General features: G+C 50.1%; 1 protein-coding gene across 1 annotated transcript in view; it reads left to right on the top strand.

The window, feature by feature from the left end:
- The window catches only part of LOC116966863 (vegetative cell wall protein gp1-like), a 36195-nt gene continuing 18929 nt past the window's right edge, over positions 1-17266 (top strand). Inside the window, exon 1 of the mRNA XM_033013200.1 lies at positions 1-86. The gene's annotated coding sequence lies outside the window, so the exon portion shown is untranslated. The remainder of the gene's footprint in view (positions 87-17266) is intronic.

The following is a 17266-nucleotide window of genomic DNA, read 5'->3' on the forward strand; positions in this document are numbered from 1 at the left end:
AGGTGCGTTTCACCTGTTCTCTCGCTTTCGTGGAGAAACGAAACTGAGCGGCTGCGGCTCCGCTTTCGGACAGCGCTCCCGGGGCGGTGAGTACATGAGCGGGGCCGGCGCTGGGGTAATCCCTCTCCTGCCCTCACCCCCACCTAACTGGGCAGGGGGCTCCACGCATTCACAAGTTCTGGGTGCTCCGGTCTCTTCCCATCCCACTCTCCCCCCCTCATCTTCCCCCCTAACCCCATCTCCCTCCCCCCCCCCCCCCCCCCCCCCCTCATCTTCCCCCCTAACCCCATCTCTCCCACCCCACCCCCATCTCCCCCAGCCACCACTGTGTCTCCACTGTGCAGTATTGTGGTTCCTCCGTGTAGCGTGTGGTTTATTGTCTGTCACGCCTGCTGTGTTCAGTGCAAGGCGTTGTTTGCATGGTACCCCGGCAAACAACACGAGTACAATCGCGCCTAATAATAGGTTATGCAAAGTGATCAATACCAGAGTGTAGAATAACAGTGTTATTGTGTTACAGATACAGGGAAAGAGCAGATTTTTAAAAGTGCAAGGTCCTTAATGAGGTACAATGAGGGAAGAGAAGGGTTTCGGCCCGAAACGTTGCCAATTTCCTTCGCTCCATAGATGCTGCTGCACCCGCTGAGTTTCTCCAGCATTTTTGTTTACATCAGAAATACAACCCCGCTTTTGTAAAGACCACTGTATTGTAATAACACACTGCACGGGGGCAGAGAGTTGCTGCCTCAGCGCCAGACACCTGGCTTGATCCTGTCTGTACAGAGTTTGTTTGTTCTCCCCATCACCTGTTGTTACACGGTACTCTTCCCAAGAATACAAAGCATCTCGGCAGCCGGTCAGCATTTCTGGAGGACATGAATAGTTCCGTTTATTGTCACGTGTACTGAGGTACAGTGAAAAGCTTTAGTTGCGTGCTAACCAGTCAGCGGAAAGACAATGCATGATTACAATTGAGCCATTTACAGTGTCTAGATGCACATGATAAGGGAATAATGTTTAGTGCAAGGTGAAGTCAGTAAAGATAGTCCAACCAAAGATAGTCTGAGAGTCACCAATGAGGTAGATAGTAGTTCAGCATTGCTCTCTAGTTGTGGAAGGATGACACAGTTGCCTGATAACAGCTGGGAGGAAACTGTCCCTGGATCTGGAGGTGTGCGTTTTCACACTTCTATACCTTTGCCTGAAGGGAGAGAGGAGAAGAGGAAATGGCCAGGGTTCGACTTGTCTTTGATGATGCTGCTGGCCTTGCCGAGGCAGCGTGAGGTGTAGATGGAGTCAATGGAAGGGAGGTTGGTTTGTGTGATGGTCTGGGCTGCGTCCACAATTCGCTGCAAATTTCTTGAGGTCTTGGATGGAGCAGTTCCCAAACCAAGCTGTGGTACATCCTGATAAAAATCACTTATGATCTTATGATCTATTCTCTCCTCCAGACATATACTCTGTATACTAGCAGCGACACAATGGTGCAGTGGTAGAGTTGCTGCCTCACAGCGCCAGAGACCCAGGTTCGATCCTGACTACAGGTGCTATCCGTACACAGTTTGTAACCAACTACTTGTGGATGTCTGGGCAGACGGTGAACAGGGTTTAGTTTAGTTTATTGTCATGTGTACCGATGTACAGTGATGTATGCAGTTTGTACATTTCTCCCCCCGTGACCTGCGTGGGTTTTTTCAGAGATCTATGGTTTCATCCCACATTCTAAGAAATGCAGATTTGTAGGTTATTTTGCTTGGTAAAATTGTAAAAAATTGTCCCTAGTGTGTGTGTGTGTGTGTGTGTGTGTGTGTGTGTGTGTGTGTAGAATAGTGGTAGTGTGCAGGGATCTCTTGTTCGCGTGGACGTTTAAAAAACAACTCTTGTTGACCAAAGTGATTTACATTGGTGGAGGTACTAACGTTATACAACAGTGGTTCATAGATTAAGTACATACATAAATACATACATGTAACCCTCCCTCAGAGGACGTCTAAAAGGCTTGAGAGTAAAGATGAGTCGATGGAGGGGCCAGTTCTGATGGCAAACCATCATTTGTACATGGTTGCAGTTGTGGGTGTACAAGGAGTAAAGAAGGGGACTGAGAACACATCCTTGTTGAGCACCAGTGTTGAGGATGATTTGTCCCCTATCCTCACTGACTGGGATCTGCTCTCACCCCAACCACAGACTGTTTACCCTCCTACCATCCGGGAGGTGCTACAGGTCTCTCCGTTGCCGGACCAGCAGGTCCAGGAACAGCTTCTTCCCTGCGGCTGTCACACTACTCAACACTGTACCTCGGTAATTGCCAAACACCCCCCCCCCCCCCCCCCCCGGACTCTCCTCCCACCAGGAAAACACTATGACTGTATGCATGTAAATAGATGTATTTATTGCTCATATCCTATTGCCCAATTATAGGAAGGAGATGGCCTGTTTCCGTGCTGTAATTGTTATATGGTTATATGGTTATATGTCGCTCTTCCAGGGAGATGCTAACTGCATTTTGTTGTCTCTGTACTGTACACTGACAATGACAATTAAAGTTGAATCTGAATCTGAATCTATTGTTCAGGAGGTTGAGGTTGCAGAGATGAGTGCTGACCCCAAGTCCTGCGAGTTTGGTGATGGTTTAATAGTGTTGTAGGGAATAGGCACGATTTTAGGTCAAAACCCTTCAGACAGTCCCACTGAGTTACTCCAGCACTTTGTGTACTACGCAGGATTCTAGCGACTGCAGTTCCTTGTGTCTCCTGTACTGTTTCACAATCTACACATACAGGAAATGTTTGTCATCTCTCCCTCCACAGAGGCTGCCTGGCCTATTGAGCAGTTGCGACTTTTTCTTATTTAAGTAAACGGGAATTGTATCCTGAAATAATGACGGATCCGACCCTCTAAAACAGCTGACAACACATTTCCTGCAGTTATAGTCATAGAGTGATACAGTGTGGAAACAGGCCCTTTGGCAAAACTTCCCCACACTGGCCAACATGTCCCAGCTACACTAGTCCCACCTGCCTGCACTTGGTCCATATCCCTCCAAACTTGTCCTATCCATGTACTTGTCTAACTGTTTCTTAAACGTTGGGATAGTCCCAGCCTCAACTACCACTTCTGGCAGCTTGTTCCATTCACCCACCACCACCCTTTGTGTGAAAAAGTTTGCCCTCAGATTCCTATTTTCCCCTTCACCTTGAATTTCCTGCAGCTGCTGGTGACATGTGATTCCTTCCTTCCTTTGCCTGGTTCATAAGTTGTTTGGGTGAATTGTTGCCATGGTGCTTTCTGATGCGTGGAACTAGTTCTACAAGAACACCAGCACAAAAATCTGGTGAGGTTTTTTAAGAATGTGCTTACCCCCAGCTGTAAAGGGTACAGAGAATTACAAGGATGTTGCCAGGATTAGAGGGTCTGGGCTATCGGGAGATGTTGAGCAGGCTGGGACCCTATTCCTTGGAGCGCAGGAGAGTGAGGGGTGATCTTATAGAGGTGTATAAATTCATGAGAGGAATAGATCCGATAGATGCACAGAGTCTCTTGCCCAGAGTAGGTGAATCGAGAACCAGAGGACATAGGTTTAAGGTGAAGGGGAAAAGATTAAATAGGTATCTGAGGGGTCACGTTTTCACACAAAGGGTGGTGGATGTATGGAACGAGCTGCCAGAGAGGGTAGTTGAGACAGGGACTATCATGTTTAAAAAACAGTTAGACGGGTACATGGATAGAGCAGGTTTGGAGAAATATGGGCCAAACGTGGGCGTGTAGATGGGGCATGATAGCCGGTGTGGGCAAAATGGGCTGAAGGGCTTGTTTCCACACTCTATGTCTCTGTGCCTCTATGACACAGCCCCTGGTGGGATTTACAGGTTCATTTCCAGCTCTGGCACTCGACTATTGCAGCTTTGAGGCTGTGGAGTAAAATGGAGACCAGGAGCCTGCAGTGGCTGGGGAGCACCAGTTCCTCAGCAGAGAACTGGGCAGCACCAGTTCCTCAGCAGTTTGTTTTGCTCAATGTTTAACACTAATGCTGCCTGTCCTACCCTGCTCTATAATCTTTGAGTCCTACTGAGTTCCTCCGACAGTCTGGTTTTTCTTTTTCTGTAGCCAATTACTATCAAAGTTAAAATCAAGAGTGTTTTATTGTCATATGACCCAGGTAGAACGATGAAATTCTTAGATTTGGAAAGGATTTGGATTGTCATAAAAGTTGGCACCGGTCACAATTAGGGCGCTGATTATGGAAGGCACCAATTGTAGTAAATCCCCCATCTGTTTAGTTTAGAGATACAGTGCAGAAACAGGCCCTTTGGCCCACCGTGTCTGTGCCGACCAGCGATCCCCGCACATTAACATTACCCTACGCCACTAGGGACAATTTACATTTACACCAAGCCAATTAGCCTACAAACCTGTACATCTTTGTAGTGTGGGAGAAAACCAAAACTCCTGGGGAAATCCCACGCAGGTCACAGGGAGAACATGCAAACTTCGTACAGACAGCACCTGTAGTCAGGATTGAACCTGGGTCCCTGGCGCTGTGAGCCAGCAACTCTATTGCCACCCTTCTTGTAGTTTGATGTTCTGGTTGTTGGTTGGGCCTCCACATTTATTCACCTCCTTCCCTTGCCACAGGCAGAATGTTTATAGGAATGTCTGGACTTATTCGTGATGAAGGGTAGTTTGAGATGGGATCAGTGGGGTGAAGGAAGAAACATCCAGGGCAGGCAGCGTGGACAGAAGGAATGAGGCCAAACACCAGGCAAACTGGCTTCTGTGGAGTTTGCTCATTGCATACAAGTTCATGAGTGGAGAGACACAGGAGATGGCTGGAATTTGGGCAAAACACAAAGTGCTGGAAGAATTCAGTGGGTCAGGCAGCATCTGCGGTGGGAGTGGACAGACAATGTTTCGGGTCAGGACCCTTTAGTTTAGTTTAGAGAGCGTGAAAACAGGCCCCCCGGCTGACTGAGCCTGGTCAATGCCGACTTGGTGACCTAAGGACCTCTTTCTGTCCTGTATCACTATAAAGATAGGCACAAGATGCTGAGTCAGGGGATATGGGGAGAAGGCAGGAACAGGGTACTGATTGTGGATGATCAGCCTTGATCACATTGAATGGCGGTGCTGGCTCATAGGGCTGAATGGCCTACTCCTGCACGTATTGTCTATTGTCTATTGTCCCCTCTCTCCGACGCCCTCCCCTCGTTCTCGGCTGAACAGTGCTCGCCACCTTCTATGTGAAAAGTTACCCCTGGTCCCCTTGAAATCTTTCCCCTCAATTTAAGCGTGCCCTCTAGTTTTAAAGACTAGTACCCTGGGGGTGTAGTGTGTAACTGTCCACCTGATCACTGGCCTACAAGATTTTATAAACCTCAACACTTGATTCAGCCCTGCACCCAGCCAATCCAGCTTCTCAACCACATCCTCATCAATCCCTTTTTGTGGCCTTTCCAGTTTAGTGACATTCTTCCTGTGGCAGAGCAACCACGACTGTACACAGCAAAGATCCTATAGCAAACAACATAGTGCACTCGACGAAAAAGATGTAGCACGATTCATATAACCATATAACAATTACAGCACGGAAACAGCCCATCTCGGCCCTTCTAGTCCGTGCCGAACACTTACCCTCACCTAGTCCCATCTACCTGCACTCAGACCATAACCCTCCATTCCTTTCCCATCCATATAACTATCCAATTTAATTTTAAATGATAAAAACGAACCTGCCTCCACCACTTCCACTGTAAGCTCATTCCACACAGCTACCACCCTCTGAGTAAAGAAGTTCCCTCTCATGTTGCCCCTAAACTTATGTCCCTTAATTCTCAAATCATGTCCTCTTGTTTGAATCTTCCCTACTCTCAATGGAAAAAGCTTATCCACGTCAACTCTGTCTATCCCTCATCATTTTAAAGACCTCTATCAAGTCCCCCCTTAACCTTCTGCGCTCCAAAGAATAAAGACCTAACTTATTCAACCTTTCTCTGTAACTTAGTTGCTGAAACCCAGGCAACATTCTAGTAAATCTCCTCTGTACTCTCTCTATTTTGTTGACATCTTTCCTATAATTTGGCGACCAAAATTGTACACCATACTCCAGAATTGGCCTCACTAATGCCTTGTACAATTTTAACATTACATCCCAACTTCTATACTCAATGCTCTGATTTATAAAGGCCAGCACACCAAAAGCTTTCTTTACCACCCTATCTACATGAGATTCCACCTTCGGGGAACTGTGCACAGTTATTCCTAGATCCCTCTGTTCAACTGCATTCCTCAACTAGCTACCATTTACCATGCATGTCCTATTTTGATTTGTCCTGCCAAGATGTAGCACCTCACACTTATCAGCATTAAACTCCATCTGCCATCTTTCAGCCCACTCTTCCAAATGGCCTAAATCTCTCTGTAGACTTTGAAAATCTACTTCATTATCCACACCACCACCTATCTTAGTATCATCTGCATACTTACTAATCCAATTTACCACACCATCATCCAGATCATTGATGTACATGACAAACAACAGTGGACCCAACACAGATCCCTGTGGCACCCCACTAGTCACTGGCCTCCAACCTGACAAACAGCCATCCACCATTACTCTCTGGCATCTCCCATTCAGCCACTGTTGAATCCATCTTGCTACTCCAACAATTGAACCTTGTTAACCAACCTTCCATGTGGAACCTTGTCAAAGGCCTTACTGAAGTCCATAGTTCATTCATGGGTAATCTTCGGCCCAATTTCCATAACCACCTTCTGTGTCCGCCATATCGGAACAAAGATACTAGTGCGGAGACGGAAGCCGGTTACGGAAACATCCTCGTAAAAATCAAAGATCTTTGGTGAAAATCTTCTCATTTTCTGCCTGCCTCTCTGCCCCGTTAAAGAGACTCACTGACGGGGGGGAAAGAGGGCGGGCGTGAGATGCGAAGCTGAAAACAGATGTCCCTTCGGTTTCTTCCCCCATCACGCTCGCTGCCCGGCTCCCAAACTCCGGACCGGTCTGCTCTTCACTACTGTCGGACTTTTATTCCTCTTTCTGCCAAAATGGCTGAGTGCTGGAACGGCTCTTTAGTTCGTCCCGCCCCAGTGCTGCAGCAGTTTGATGGGGGTCGGGCTCGTACCCCAGTTCTTACCTTGGTATTGAGCATCGATTTCCCTCATCAGAGAAACGTTCCTCTGGAGATCGAAAGGCAGAGACTCGATTGAATCCAGATAGTCCTCCACCTAGTTCACAGCGTGCAGCTGCTCCCTGTTCGCAGGTCTAGTCTGAGACTCTCCCACTAGTGGAAACATCCTCTCCACATCCACTCTATCCAAGCCTTTCACTATTCTGTATGTTGCAATGAGGTCCCCCCCTCATTCTGCTAAACTCCAGTGAGTACAGGCCCAGTGCCAACAAACGCTCATCATAGGTCAACCTACTCATTCCTGGAATCATTCTTGTAAACCTCCTGTGGACCCTCTCCAGACCCAGCACATCCTTCCTCAGCTATGGTGTCCATAATTGCTCTCAATATCGGCCCATATCCATCTAAAGTTTTCCTGTCCACGCATCTTTAAATGTTGTTGTAGCTGCCTCAGCTACCTCCTCTGGATGCTCATTCCATATACCCGCAAAGGTCCTTATTAAATCTTGCCATACTTGCGTTTAAACCATGTTGATTCCACCACCCTGGGTAAAAGACTCTGTATTCACTCTATCTATGCCCCCTGTGATTTTATACGCCTCTATAAGATCACCTCTCACCCTCCTGCACTCCATGAAGTAAAGTCCTAGCCTGCTCAACCTCTCCCTATAGCTCACACCCTCCAGACCTGGCAGCATCCTCATAAATCTTCTCTGCACTCTTTCCAGCTTAATGCCATCCATCCCATAACAGGATGGCCAAACTGAACACGTGACTCCAAACTTGGCCTCACTAACTAACATCTTGTACAATTGTAATGTTTCATCCCAACTTCTATACTCAATACTGTGTAGCAAGTCAAGTCAAGTTTATTTGTCACATACACATACGAGATGTGCAGTGAAATGAAAGTGGCAATGCTCGCCGACTTTTGTGCAAAAGACAAACAACCAAACAACCAAACAAACTATAAACACAATCATAACACACATATTCTTTTACATAATAAATAATGGAAGGAAAAACGTTCAGTAAAGTTAGTCCCTGGTGAGATAGGCGTTTACAGTCCGAATGGCATCTGGGAAGAAACTCCTTCTCAACCTCTCCGTTCTCACCGCATGGCAACGGAGGCGTTTGCCATGGATATGGGCCGATATTGAGAGCACAAAGCCATGTTAATAACTACCCCTGATGTTAACTTCCCTTCCAAATGCTGGTGGGTCCTGTGCCTTGGAATCAGAATATATTCTAGATGAGAGATCTATAGCCTTTTGCATATTAAGGGAAATAGAGATGTTATTAAAGACCAGCCATGGTCCTACATTAAGGGGCAGCGCGGTGGCTCAGCGGTAGAGTTGCTGACTTAGCGCCAGAGACCCGGGTTCGATCCTGACCATGGGTGCTGTCTGTACGGAGTTTGTACGTTCTCCCCGTGACCTGTGTGGGTTTTCACCGTTTGCTCCCACACTCCAAAGACGTACAGGTTTGTAGGTTAATTGGTTTGGTATCATTGTAAATTGTCCCTAGAGTGTGTAGAATAGTGTCAGTGTGTGGGGATTGCTGGTCAGCATGACTCGGTGGGCCGAAGGGCCTGTTTCCGCGCTGTATCTCTAAACTAAACAGGTACAGTGGGAAGGATGCAAGCAAGTAGAGAGGGACAGGGCAGTTTAATACCGTATAGTGCCTGTGGATCTGTGACTCTGCTTAAAATTCAACAAGGTTTCAAAGCCACATTAATCATGGGATTTGAGCGTGAGCGTGTGCTGCACTTTGATGTTTGTAATAATTAACCATGTATGAGTTTATTGTATTATTGTAGCAGGGTGGAGTAAGCTTTGTTTGCATGCTATCCTGCCGTCAGATAGTACAATCACGCCACACACAAGTACAACAGGAAGTAGAACGAGGAACATACCAGAGTCCACAATAAAGTGACACATAGAAAAAGCAGGTTTTAAAACAAGTGCAAGGTCTGCAATGAAGTGGGTTGGAAGATTGGGACACATTCTGGCTTATGGGAGGACCTATGATAACAAGGGGAAGAAGCTGTGTAGGATGGAACTGCAGATGCTGGCTTAAACCAAAGATAGACACAAAATGCTGGAGTAACTCAGCGGGACAGGCAGCATCTCTGGGGAAAAGGATTGGATGATGTTTCAGGTTGAGACTGAGCATCAGGGAAAGGGAAGGGAAAGGGGGAGGGGGGAGAGAGAGAGAGAGAGAGAGAGAGAGAGCTGTGTAGGAAGGAACTGCAGATGCTGGCTCAATGATATGCAAAATGGAAGATATGCAAAAAAGTTACCATGATAAAGGAAACAGGCCGTTGTTAGGTGTGGGTGAGGTGGAAAACAAGTTACTGACTATGAGACTCAACAAGACCACAAGAACCTGGTACAACAACTTAGGTGGGGGAGGGACGGAGACGGAGGGTTGCTGGGGCTACTCGAACTTGGAGAAATCAATATTAATACTACTGTGTTGTAAGCGACCTGTGAAATATGAGGTAGAAGCGAATTTCATGTATTGCCTGACTTCCTGGTTATTAAGCTGGAAAGAGTGCAAAGAGATGTTGTCTAGGCTTGAGGACCTGAGCTATAGGGAGACGTTGGGCAGATGAGGACTGTATTCCTTGGAGCATAGAAGGATAAGAGTTTGAAAAATGGCGGCGCACACAGTTGCAGCGGCTCGATGTTCTCCCGCTCAGTGCTTCGTGTGTTTTGTGTATGTGTGCGTGTTGTTTTGTGCCCTGTGTACTTACTGTCGGGCGAACAACGTCTACGGCCGGCAGGATCATCTTAGGATTGGAGCCGGTCGTGAACGGAGGGTTACCGCCGAGTTTGTCCGCTCATACAAGACCCCGGCGGACATAGCGTGGAGCCCCGACTCTCCGTGGATCACCATCCCCGCGGGGAGGCGGCAAAAGCGAGGCGGCAGGGCCGGTGTGCTGGCCAGGCTACGGAGGCAGCCACTGAAACCACTGCTTCCCAGCCTGGTTCTCACGAACGCCAGATCCCTCGCTAACAAGATGGATGAACTGAGGCTACAGACTGCAGCTAACAACGCCGTTAAGGACAGCTGTATCCTGTTGATCACGGAGACCTGGCTTCATTCATTCATTCCGGACTCTGCTATCGAGCTAGCAGGCTACACAGCACAGCGTCATGACAGGACAAGAGACTCGGGTAAGAGCAGAGGTGGAGGGCTCTGTGTGTACGTGAACAACACCTGGTGTACAAACACAGTGATTGTAGACAGTCATTGCTCCCCGGACCTGGAGTATGTGACTGTTAAATGCAGGCCCATTTATCTCCCTAGAGAGTTTACTGTTGTCATGATAACTGCTGTGTACATACCACCGGATGCTAATGCTAACTCGGCTATCGGATATTTGTATGGTAGCATTAGCAGCCAGCAGAGCACATATCCTGACGGTGTTCACATCATAGCAGGGGACTTTAATCACGCGGACTTGAAGGCAATGCTCCCCAAATTCTACCAGCATGTTAAATGTGCTACAAGAGGAGCTAACACACTGGACAAGGTCTACTCCAACATCAAGCTGGGCTACAGGGCTAGACCACTATCACACCTGGGCCAGTCGGACCATATGTCCCTGCTTTTCATTCCTGCATATGCCCCCCTCAGGAAAACTGCTCCTACCATCACAAAGACCATCACAACCTGGCCTGATGGTGCATCTCAGCAGCTGCAGGACGGCTTCGACACGACCAACTGGGATGTGTTTGAACACCGGGACCTGGAGGTGTTCACAGACAGTGTACTATGTTACATTAAAAACTGCATGGACACGGTCTCAGTGGACAAACGCATCCGGGTCTACCCCAACCAGAAGCCCCGGATGACCCGGGAGGTCCAGCGGCTGTTAAAAGAGAGGAACACCGCTTTTAGGTCTGGCGATAGGGCTTTATACAGCACGGCCCGAGCTAACCTGAAGAGAGGCATCAGAGAGGCCATATTAGACTACAGGAGGAGGATAGAGGACCACCTGGACAGTAACAACAGCAGGCAGGTGTGGCAGGGGATCCAGTATCTCACCAACTACAAGACCAACCTTGGAGCTGCTGAAGGTGACGCCTCTTCTTTGCTTGCTTTGAAGTGGAGCCACCCGAGACAGCCACATCACACCACATGGTCCACAGCAGCCTAACCCTCAAGATAGAGGAGCATGGCCGTGTGCTGCAGGACTGCGCAGACCAGCTGGCTGGAGTCTGTACGAGTATTTTCAACCAGTTTCTGGCCCAGTCCACTGTTCCACCCTGTCTGAAGTCCGCAACCATAGTCCCCTTGCCCAAAAACCCCCACATTTCCAGCCTCAACGACTACCGGCCAGTCGCACTCACACCAGTGGTGATGAAGTGTTTTGAAAAACTGGTCCGGGGTCATATCACATCACTCCTGCCCCGAAGCTTTGACCCCCACCAGTTTGCGTACAGAGCGAATAGATCTACAGAGGATGCTGTAGCCACAGCTCTCCATGCTGCACTGTCCCACCTGGAGCAGCCGGGGAGCTACGTGCGGATGCTCTTTGTGGACTACAGCTCTGCTTTTAATACCATCCTTCCCCACAAACTGGTGAACAAACTGGGGGACTTGGGACTTCCACACTCCACCTGCATGTGGATAAATAGCTTCCTGTCGGGTCGCAGTCAGAGTGGGCCATCACACATCCACGTCCCTCAGCCTCAGTACCGGCTCTCCAAAGGGCTGCGTGCTGAGCCCCCTGCTCTACACCATCTACACACATGGCTGCACCCCCGCCCACCACAGCAACACCATTGTCAAATTTGCGGATGACACTACGGTGGTGGGACTCATCTCCTGTGGGGACGGGTACGCCTACCGGGATGAGGCGGAGCAGCTGACAGTGTGGTGTGGAGAAAATAACCTGCTCCTCAACACCTTAAAGACAAAGGAAATAATAATAGACTTCAGAAAGAATAAAACGGACATGGTACCATTAATTATCAGAGGGGACTGTGTGGAGAAGGTGGCGGATTTCCGCTTCCTGGGAATCCATATTGAGGAGGACCTGACGTGGAGCGTGAACACTCTGCGCTGCTGAAAAAGGTCCAGCAGAGACTGCACTTCCTGAGGTTGCTCAGGAAGAATAACATCACTCAGAGACTACTGCTGTCCTTTTATCGGTGCTCCATTGAGAGCATCCTAACATACTGTGTACGCGTATGGTACACCAGCTGCACAGCGGCTCAGAGGAAAGCGCTCCAGAGGGCCATTGACAACGCCCAGAGGATTGTCGGCTGCCCTCTCCTTACCTTGGAGGACTTACACAGTTCCCGCTGCATCAAAAAATCCCAGAGTATTATAAAGGACATTTCCCACCCCCTGTTTGAACTGTTGCCGTCAGGCAGACGGTGCAGATCTACAAGGACAAGGACCAACAGACTTAAAAACAGTTTTTACCCCACTGCTATAAAGGCACTAAATGTAGCCGCCAAGGAACGCAGGGGCGATACATACTAAGGGACTGTGGTAAATTGTGAAATCCACAGAAGGATGTAGGGTTGGGTGTTTATGCATGCTATTTTCATGATATTTATTTTAGTTGTTTATCTTTTAATATTTTACCTTGTATGTATCGTTGGCTTTTAGAAATGTTTGAATGGTGCACTGACTGGCTGACATTTTAAAATTTCGTTGTACATGGTTCATGTTACAATGACAATAAATAAACTATTCTAAAGAAACTATTCTATAAGTGGTGATCTTATATGGGTGTGTAAAATAGTGAGGGGAATAGATAGGGTAAATACCTAGGGTTGGGGAATCGAGTACCAGAGGGCATGGGTTTAAGGTGAAAAGGGACAAGTTTCAATAGGAATCTGAGGGGCATATGTTTTACACAAAGGGTGGTGGGTGTATGGACCAAGATGCCAATGGAAGTAGTTGTGGCAGGTTCAATAACTACATTTAAAATACATTTGGACATTACATAGGTAGGAAGGATTCAGACGTATATTGGCCAAAGTGGGACTAGTGTAGCTTGAATTTGAATTTTGAATTTAGTTTTATTTGTATAGGGACAGTGCATATTAATAAACATTTACATGTAATACGCAAGATTGTAGCCAGTAGCATCTTTAGTCCCTCTGGTAAACAAGGTAAACACATCACAACACAATCAATCAATAAGAAAAGAGACAAAACAAAAGACAAAAACAAAACAAAACAAACAATATGGTTTAGCCTGCAGTCATAACATAGAATAAATAACAAACACTCAACACAGTTTAAAGTCCCAAAGTCATTGTCTCTTCCCTCCTTGCTCTCCCTCTGCGCTGAGACAATCCAAGCCTCCGATGTTGTGACCCCGCCGGGTGATGGTGTGCAAGTCCCGCGGCTGAATCCGAGCTCCGCAAGCGGGCCGGTTCAAACTCCGCGGCCCGGGGCGGTCGAAGCTGCCGAAGCTGCCGTCCTCCAATCCAGCGGACGCAGCTGTAGTTGCGGGAGCTCCGGAAAACAGAACTCGAGCTCCCGATGATGTCGTCCACTGGCCCGCGGCCGAGCCTCCGAGGCTCCAAAGTCGGGTCGGAAGCTGTATCGCACCACAACCACAGCCCCGAAGTCGGCCAGGCTCGCGTTGGTAAGTCCTGGCTCTGCCTCCACAGCCTCGAGGTCGGTCGCAGTTGGAGGCCGCCAGCTCAGCGCAGACAGACACGGAGACGGGGATACAGCAGGAAAGGTCGCATCCCCCCGAAGGAAGAGTCAAAAAACATGTTACAACCAGCTGGGGCATCTTTGTTAGCATGGACAAGTTGTGCTTAAAGGGCCTATTTCTGTGCTGAATGGCTGAGCCAATAACTAGTTCCTTTGTCCTATTGTCATTGAAGGAGAGGTTGGTGTCTTGTGTTTGTGACAAATGTTCGTAATGAGGTAGGTTGGACAATCGCACGATACCATAGCTTATGGAAGGACCGTCAGAAGCCTGATAGAGGGGACGGATCTGTTCCTCAGTCTGGCTTTCAGTTTAGTTTATTGTCACGTGTACTGAGGTACAGTGAAATCCAGCCAGCAAGAAAGACAACACATGATTACGATCCTGCCATTTACATGATAAGGGAATAACATTTAGTGCAAGGTAAAGCCAGCAAAGTCTGATCAAGGATAGTCCGAGGGCCACTAAAGAGGTAGATAGTAGTTCAGGACTGCTCTCTGGTTGTGGTGGGATGGTTCAGTTGCCTGATAACAGCTGGGAAGAAACTGTCCCTGAATCTGGAGGTGTGCGTTTTCACACTTCTATACGTTTTGCCTGATGGGAGAGGGGAGAAGAAGGAGTGGCCAGGGTGCGACTGATCCTTGATTATGCTGCTGCTGGCCTTTCCGAGGCAGCGTGAGGTTTAAGAGTCAATAGAAGGGAGGTTGGTTTGTGTGATGGTCTGGGCTGTGTCCACAATTGTGCAAAGGGAGAAGAGGAATGAGCAGAATGCGGCAAGTCTTTGATAATGTTGGCAGGTTTCACAAGCAGTGTGAGGTGTAGATGGAGTCAATGGTGGAGAGTCTGCCCCGTGTGGTGGACTAGGCTACATCCACAACTCTCATTATCCTTCACTGGCTTTGTATCCTGGCTTGAAGGAGTTGGCTGAATCCCTTGAATGTGAACGGGGGGCGGTGGGGATTGTCAGGAGCCTGTGGGGTTAGAATCTGTGTAAGATTTACACAAACATCCATCACATCGTTGTGATGGAAGGCAAAAAAAACTTATCTCTCCACTGCACTCTCCCCCCCGATGTCAGAGTCAGAGTCAGAACTGGAACTGCAGATGCTGGTTTAAACTGAAGATACACACAAAAAGCTGGAGTAACTCAGCGGGACAGGCAGCATCTCTGGAGGGAAGGAAGGGGTGACGTTTTGGGTCGAGACCTTTCTTCAGACGGCTTTTGCAAAGACACCTTTACTAAGGACATGGGGAAGTGGTGGGGTGGTGCGGATGGGATAGGCGGTGAGACCGGGCAGGGACACGGCTGTCTTGCACAGAGGTTCTGCCATGGATGAGGTCCCACAGAATGCGGGTCGGCTCAGTGTAGCCATGTCACAGCTTCACACGAGAGCAGCAGCTGCAGCAGCTGTTCAGGAGTAACCACAGTGAAGACCAAAGCTTTGGTGAAGACCCAGGATAGGGCTGGTCGGGGAGGGGCTGGGGCCCAGTGGAGAGGGGCTGGGGCCCAGTGGGGAGGGGCTGGGGCCCAGTGGGGAGGGGCTGGGGCCCAGTGGGGAGGGGCTGGGGCCCAGTGGGGAGGGGCTGGGGCCCAGTGGGGAGGGGCTGGGGCCCAGTGGGGAGGGGCTAGGGCCCAGTGGGGAGGGGCTGGTCGGGGAGGGGCTGGGCCCAGTGGGGAGGTGCTGGGGCCTAGTGGGGAAGGCTGGGGTCCAGTGGGGCCCAGTGGGGAGGGGCTGGGGCCCAGTGGGGAAGGCTGGGGTCCAGTGGGGCCCAGTGGGGAGGGGCTGGGGCCTAGTGGGGAAGGCTGGGGTCCAGTGGGGCCTAGTGGGGAGGGGCTGGGGCCTAGTGGGGAAGGCTGGGGTCCAGTGGAGCCCAGTGGGGAGGGGCTGGGGCCCAGTGGGGAGGTGCTGGGGCCCAGTGGGGAGGGGCTGGGGCCTAGTGGGGAAGGCTGGGGTCCAGTGGGGCCCAGTGGGGAGGGGCTGGGGCCAGTGGAGAGGGGCTGGGGCCCAGTGGAGAGGGGCTGGGGCCCAGTGGAGAGGGGCTGGGGTCCAGTGGGGAGGGGCTGGGGCCCAGTGGGGAGGGGCTGGGGCCCAGTGGGGAGGGGCTGGGGCCCAGTGGGGAGGAGCTGGGGCCCAGTGGGGAGGGGCTGGGGCCTAGTGGGGAAGGCTGGGGTCCAGTGGGGAGGGGCTGGGGCCTAGTGGGGAAGGCTGGGGTCCAGTGGGGAGGGGCTGGGGCCTAGTGGAGAGGGGCTGGGGCCCAGTGGAGAGGGGCTGGGGCCTAGTAGGGAAGGCTGGGGTCCAGTGGGGCCCAGCGGAGAGGGGCCGGGGGCCAGTGGGGAGGAGCTGGGGCCTAGTGGGGAGGGGCTGGGGCCTAGTGGGGAAGGCTGGGGTCCAGTGGGGCCCAGTGGGGAGGGGCTGGGGCCTAGTGGGGAAGGCTGGGGTCCAGTGGGGCCCAGCGGAGAGGGGCCGGGGGCCAGTGGGGAGGGGCTAGAGCCCAATGTGGAGGGAGTGTGTGCTTCGCTCTGTTGGAGGTGCTGAGGAACCATCCGCCATTCCTCACATGCTTTCACCATCGGAACCAGTGGCGGGGTGAACAAACAGTGAGACTCCAACCGTGCTCAGTATTGTTTAGTTTAGTTTAGTGATACGGTGCAGAAACAGGCCCTTGGGCCCACCGAGTCTGCAACGACCAATGATCCCCGCACACTAACACTACCCTGCACACACTAGAGACAATTTCCATTTACACCAAGCCAATTAACCTATATAACTGCACGTCTTTGGAGTGTGGGAGGAAACCAGAGATCTCGGAGAAAACCCACGCAGGTCACGGGGAGAACGTACAAACTCCATACAGACAGCACCCGCAGTGGGGATTGAACCCAGGTCTCTGGACTTGTGAGGTGGCAACTCTACCGCTGCACCATCGTGCCGCCCACTGCTGCAGACTCTGAGCCGTGTCGCTGCAGTGTTGGGACGGCCCCTCCAACGGAGACTCAACGCCACGGTGCAGCGGGTAGAGCTGCTGTCTCACGGCGCAGGAGACCCAGGTTCCATCCCGATTTCTGGTGCTGTCTGTGTGGAGTTTGCATGTACTCCCTGTGACCACGTGGGTTTCCTCCGGGTGCACCGGTTTCCTCCCACATCTCTCCAGAGGTTGAGGGGAGACCTTGAGAGAAATTTATAAAATAATGAGAGACATCGACAGGGTAGATGGTCAGAAATTTCCCCAGGTGGAAATTGCAAGAACTAGAGGGCGTAGTTTTAAGGGGAGAGGAGGAAAATACAAAGGAGGTGTGTTGGGCAAGTTATTTTACACACAGGTTGGTGGGGTGGGTGGTGGTGGAGGCAGATATGATAGTGATGTTTAACATTATTTTACATGTATGGATGTGGATCACGTGTAGACACAGGAGATGAGTTTAACT

Source organism: Amblyraja radiata, chromosome 38, assembly GCF_010909765.2.
Source record: "Amblyraja radiata isolate CabotCenter1 chromosome 38, sAmbRad1.1.pri, whole genome shotgun sequence".
Lineage (NCBI taxonomy): Eukaryota > Metazoa > Chordata > Chondrichthyes > Rajiformes > Rajidae > Amblyraja > Amblyraja radiata.